General features: G+C 29.8%; 2 non-coding genes across 2 annotated transcripts; both read right to left on the bottom strand.

Annotated features, from left to right (window-relative positions):
- Positions 1-305: 305 nt before the first annotated feature.
- LOC143388060 (U6 spliceosomal RNA) lies at positions 306-411 on the bottom strand. The gene has a single exon (XR_013089938.2). It is a non-coding gene; the product is annotated as a U6 spliceosomal RNA (small nuclear RNA).
- A 4,462-nt stretch (positions 412-4,873) lies between these two features.
- Positions 4,874-5,087, bottom strand: LOC143388059 (small nucleolar RNA U3). Its single transcript, XR_013089937.2, has one exon. It is a non-coding gene; the product is annotated as a small nucleolar RNA U3 (small nucleolar RNA).
- Positions 5,088-5,498: the final 411 nt, after the last annotated feature.

The raw sequence follows: 5,498 nt of genomic DNA, 5'->3' as shown, positions 1-5,498 counted from the left end.
TTAAAATTATCAGACATACTATAAAACAATCAGACCTACTACAAAGTATGAAGTATAAGTCAATCTACAAAATTTTAGCGAAAAAATGGAAACCATAAAAAATTTGGCATTAAAATATTTTTAGTTGTTATAGAAATTTTATTTTATTTATTTTTTTCATATGTGGTACTGAGAATCAAATCCTTTACCTCACACAAGGACTCTACTACTGAGCCACAGCAACAGCCCTGACATGATTTTTAAAAATGAAAACAAGTAGAAAGAAAATATCTGTAAAAAAAAATAATAATAATTGAGAATTTAAGGAAAATCTAGTAATCTTCACAAAATTTTATAACACCTTTGTGCAGAGCCATGCTAACCTTTTCTGTATCATTCCCATTTTAATACAAGTGAACTCAGAGAAAGTACAAAAGAACAATCACAACACTAATAGAAAACCAAAAATCAAAGTAAGATTGATTTTACAGAAACAAGTGTCACTGAATGCTCATTTTTCAACAGCAATAATGAAAGTAGCACAGAAATTCAGTATCTCCATTTTTGAATTAAGAGTCAATTTAGGATTTTAGGACTAATAAATATTATTATAGAAATAACTATGAATGACATTTTCTGACTTACAGTGCAAAGTCTTTAATAAAAATTTCAATTTTATTTGAATGTATGAATGTTTTTAGATTTTTTTTTAAATTGTGCTTTTCAACTAATTGGTACATTTCATTTAAGTTTTCAAGTTTTGGGAGAAATTTATTATATTATCCCTTAATCTTTTTTAATTGACTTTAATATCTATACTGAATTTTCTATTTTATTCATGATAATGATAATTTCTGTTCTCTCTTTTTCTCAGTCAGTTCTGGAAAGTTTTGTCATTATAGTAATAATTCTACACTTGAAATTTTGCATTAGTCATATTCTCTATTGAAGATGTTTTCTATTTCAATGCTATATCATTTTTTAAAAAAATATTGCTGTTATTCTTTTCTCTCTTTTCTTATATTTTGGGTTTAAATTTCTGTTCTTTTGCCTAATACTTTAGTTAGAAGCTTAGATCATTGATTTTTTTAAATTTCATTTTTTTCTAATGTATGTATTCAATGCAGCAAATTTCATTCCACTGTTATTAAAAGTTATTATTAAGTACACACAAAATTCTATTATTTTGTATGAAGCTATAATATATGTCATCTCATTGACCATCAGGTGGATTCCACTGATCTGATTAGATCTGGAGATATCCCCTACCTCCTTCACCTCTCCATGTGCATCCCTCCTGCAGCTGTGCCCTCAGTCTAAGAGGATGAACTTCTCACTTGGGAGAATTATCCTTTGATCAAGGGTATTACAGTAGTTACTTTCTTCTCCAAACAAAATTCAATTATTACATCTTCTTGTTGAAGTAAGCACTTAATGATTATAATAAATATCTCTTTTTTTCAATGCTTACTATGTGAAACACTTCATTATCTTATTGTTGTAAACCCATGCCAGGTGATTCATATGTTAAATATCTTTCATATATTTTCTTCAGATGTATAAACCTTACCTTGTTTATTCTGTGAGTGTGATATATTTAGTTACTTTTATGTTTAATTCAGTATCATAACTGAACTTCATTTAAGTGTTCATTCATTTAAGGTTTAATATAATTACTTATATATTTTTATTATGCACTATTATATTGTTATTTGTTATCTGTTTTTCTTGATTCTTGTATGATCAATGTAAGTTTTCATTTATTTATTTTTTGGGGCAGTATAAGTTTTTAAAATTTTTTTTCAATTCTATCTTTTATTTATTTTACTTCATTAATTGGGTTCTTGAGTATTCATTTTTTGGCATTTTATTAATATTTCTTGGGCAGTTTTGGTATCATTGCATTTAACAGATACACTAAAAGTCACAAAAAATACATATGTAACTAATTAATTTATCATAAATTTGTTCTCTTACCATAAGAAAAAGTGCAGTCTACTATTTCTAGTCATCATACAATTTTGATTTTGTTTTTATATTTTTACTTCTAAAAGTGATGTATGCCATAAAAGAAATTGTAATTGTTTAAAATTTAAACAGTTTATATTTTTTCATTCAAAAAAAATTTACCCTAATATTTATCCTTATCAACATTATTGATTTCTTTTACACATTAAACCAATGTTCTTTAGCTTGAAAAACATGTTTCTTTGTTAATTTTTTATTTGTTTGATTTAGTTATACATGACAGTAAAGTGCATTTCTGTACTTTAATATATCATGCATAGATGTGATATAATTTCTCATATATCTGAGTGTATATGTTGTAGAATCATATTAATCATGCCGTCATACAAATACATAAAATAAAAAAATGTCTCTTTCATTCTACTATCCTTCTTATCCTTGCATCTGTTCACCTCCCCTCCCTTCACTTCCCTCTACCTAATATAACACAATTCTATTCTTCTCTAGTGCACTCCTCCATTGTGAATTATCATCTGCTTATTAAATATTCAGCATTTTTTAATTGGCTTATTTTGATTAGCAAAATATTGTCCAACTCCATCCATTTACTGGCAAATGCCTTAATTTCATTATTCTTTACAGCTGAATAATATTCTATTGACTATACATATCACATTTTCTCTCTACATTCATCTATTGAGGGACACCTCGGTTGGTTCCATAGTTTAGCTATTGTGAATTGTTTGCTGTAAACATTGACATGGCTGCATCACTGTAGTATGATGATTTTAAGTCCCTTGGGTATAAATCAAGGAGTAAAATAGTTGGGTCAAATGATGTTCTATTCCAAGTTTTTTAAGAAATCTCCATACTGCTTTCCATAGTGACTGTACCAATTTTCAATCCCATGGGCAATGTATGAATCTACCTTTTGCCCCACATCCTCGCTAATATTTGTTGTTGCCTGTGCTCTTGATGTTTGCCATTCTGACTGGAGTGAGATGAAATCTTAGTATAGTTTTCATTAGCATTTCTCTAATTGTTAGAGATATTGAACACTTTTTCTTATATTTGTTGATCAGTTGTATTTCTTCTTCTGTGAAGTGTCTGCTTAGTTCCTTAACCCATTTCTTAATTGGGTTATTTATTTATTTCCTGTTAAAATTTTTTAGTTCTTTGTATATCCTAGAGTTTAATCCCTTATCTGAAGTACATGTGGTAAAGATTTTCTCCCAATCAATAGGCCCTATCCTCACATTATTAATTGTTTCCATTCCTGAGAAGAAGCTTTTTAATTTGAATTCATCCCATTTATTTATCCTTTATATTACTTCATGCAATTTATGACTCTTGTTAAGGAAGTCAGATTCTAGACTGACATAGTGAACATTTGGGATTACTTCTTCTGTTAGGGCTGTGTCTCTGTTGTAGTTCCTGAACCTTTGAGACACTTTGAGTTTATTTTATTTATTTATTTTTTTTTTTGCAGTGTGAGAGATGGAGATTTAATTTCATTTTGCTACATATTAATTTCCAGTTTTGCCAGCTCCATTTGTTGAAGAGTCTGTCTTTTCTCCAATGTATGTTTTTGGCACCTTTGTTTAGCATGAAATAAGTGTATTTATGTGGGTCTGTCTCTGTGTCTTCTTTCTGTGTTATTGGTCTAAATGTCTATTTTGGTGCCAATACCATGCCATTTTTGTTACTATAGCTCTGTAGTATAGTTTATGATCTGGTATTGTGATGTCTCCTGCTTCACTTTCCTTACTAGGGATTGCTTTGTCTATTTTGGGTCTCTTATTCTTCCAAATGATTTCCATAATTGCCCTTTCTATTTCTATGGAGAATGTCATTGGGATTTTAATTGGAATTGCATTAAATCTGTATAATGCTTTTGGTAGTATGGCCATTTTGACAATATTAATTCTGCCTATACAGGAGCATGGGAGATCTTTCCATCTTCTGGGGGTTTTTTTTAAATTTCTTTCTTTAGGGTCCTGTAGTTTCATTGTAGAGGTCTTTCATATCTTTTGTTAGATTGATTCATATATATATATATATATATATATATATATATATATATATATATATAATATCCTGCTACTTTGCTGAATTCATTTATTAGTTCTAAAAGATATCTGGTGGAATTTTTTGGATCTTCTAGATGTAGAATCGTGTTCTCATCAAATAGTGACAGTTTGAGTTCTTCTTTACCTATTTGTATTTCTTTAATTTCTTTTTCTAGTTGTTCTGGCTAGAGTTTCAAAAATGATGTTAAATAGGAGTGGTGAAAGAGGACATCCTTGACACTTGTTCCAGTTTTTAGAGTGAATGCTTTCAAATTTTCTCCATTTAGAGTGATTCTGGCCTGGGTTTAACATATATAGCTTTTATGATTTGGGATATGTTCCTATTATCCCTAGTTTTTCTAATGTTTTGAAATAAAAGTGTGCTGTATTTTGTCAAATACTATTTCTGCATCTATTGAGATGATCATATGATTCTTGGTTTTAAGTCTTTTTAATATGATGTGAGAGATGGAGATTTACATTTATTAATTTCTGTATGTTGAACAAACCCTGCTCCCTGGGATGAACCCCACTTGATCATGGTTCACTATCGTTTTAATGTGTTTTTGTATGTGATTTGCCAGAAATTTACCGAGAATTTTTGCATGTATATTCATCAGCAATATTGCCCTAAAGTTTTTTTTTTTCCTTGATGTGTCTTTGCCTGGTGTTGGTATTAGGATGATATTAGTTTCAGAGAATGAGTTTGGAAGGGTTGCTTCTTTTCTATTTCATTAACTACTTTGAGGAGTATTGGAGTTAATTTTTCTTTCAAAGTCTTGTAGAACTTGGCTGAGAATCTGTCTATTCTTGGGCTTTTGTTTGTTGGTAGGCTTTTTTTTTTTTTTTTAAAACAAAGCACTCAGACTGAGTTCCCTTCCTCTTGCTCTCCAAAGAGGAGTGAAGAATGATCATCAATGGCAATAGGCAGTTTCAGCAAAGGAGCATTGTAAGTCAGCTTCATACTCAGAAGGAAATGCTACACTACTCTTGTTGCTTTTGGTACTCTGCAAGATCAGAGAAACTTCTATAGTAACAAACTATAGAAATTATCCCTGAATGTATAGTATTTGTTGGTAGGCTTTTGATGGTGTTTTCTATTACTTGAAAACCATGGTTTAATATTTCTTGTAATGCAAGAACACTGGCATGATGTCTCCCGGCTTTGCTCACCTAGAAACCTTTCCTTAATTTTTGAAGCTATCTTTTCCTGACATAAAATTCTGCCCCTTCTCACCCTATTTTTTCCTGTCTTTCATGATTTGTGTTAAAAGTCAATGATTCTTACATTCTTCTCTAGCCACTATTTGATTTTCTCATTATTTTTAATCTGCTTGTTTATTAATTTATTTTGTGTTTTTAGGGACTGAGCCCTGGATCACTTTACCATTGAGCTTAACGTCCAGCCCTTTTAATTTATTTTATTTTTTTTTTTAAATTTTGAGACAAGGTATAGTTAAATTGATGAGGATGACCTCCAAT

The sequence above is a fragment of the Callospermophilus lateralis genome, unplaced genomic scaffold (genome assembly GCF_048772815.1).
Source record: "Callospermophilus lateralis isolate mCalLat2 unplaced genomic scaffold, mCalLat2.hap1 Scaffold_103, whole genome shotgun sequence".
In the NCBI taxonomy this organism is placed as follows: domain Eukaryota; kingdom Metazoa; phylum Chordata; class Mammalia; order Rodentia; family Sciuridae; genus Callospermophilus; species Callospermophilus lateralis.
This window is presented reverse-complemented; position numbering and strand designations above follow the sequence as displayed.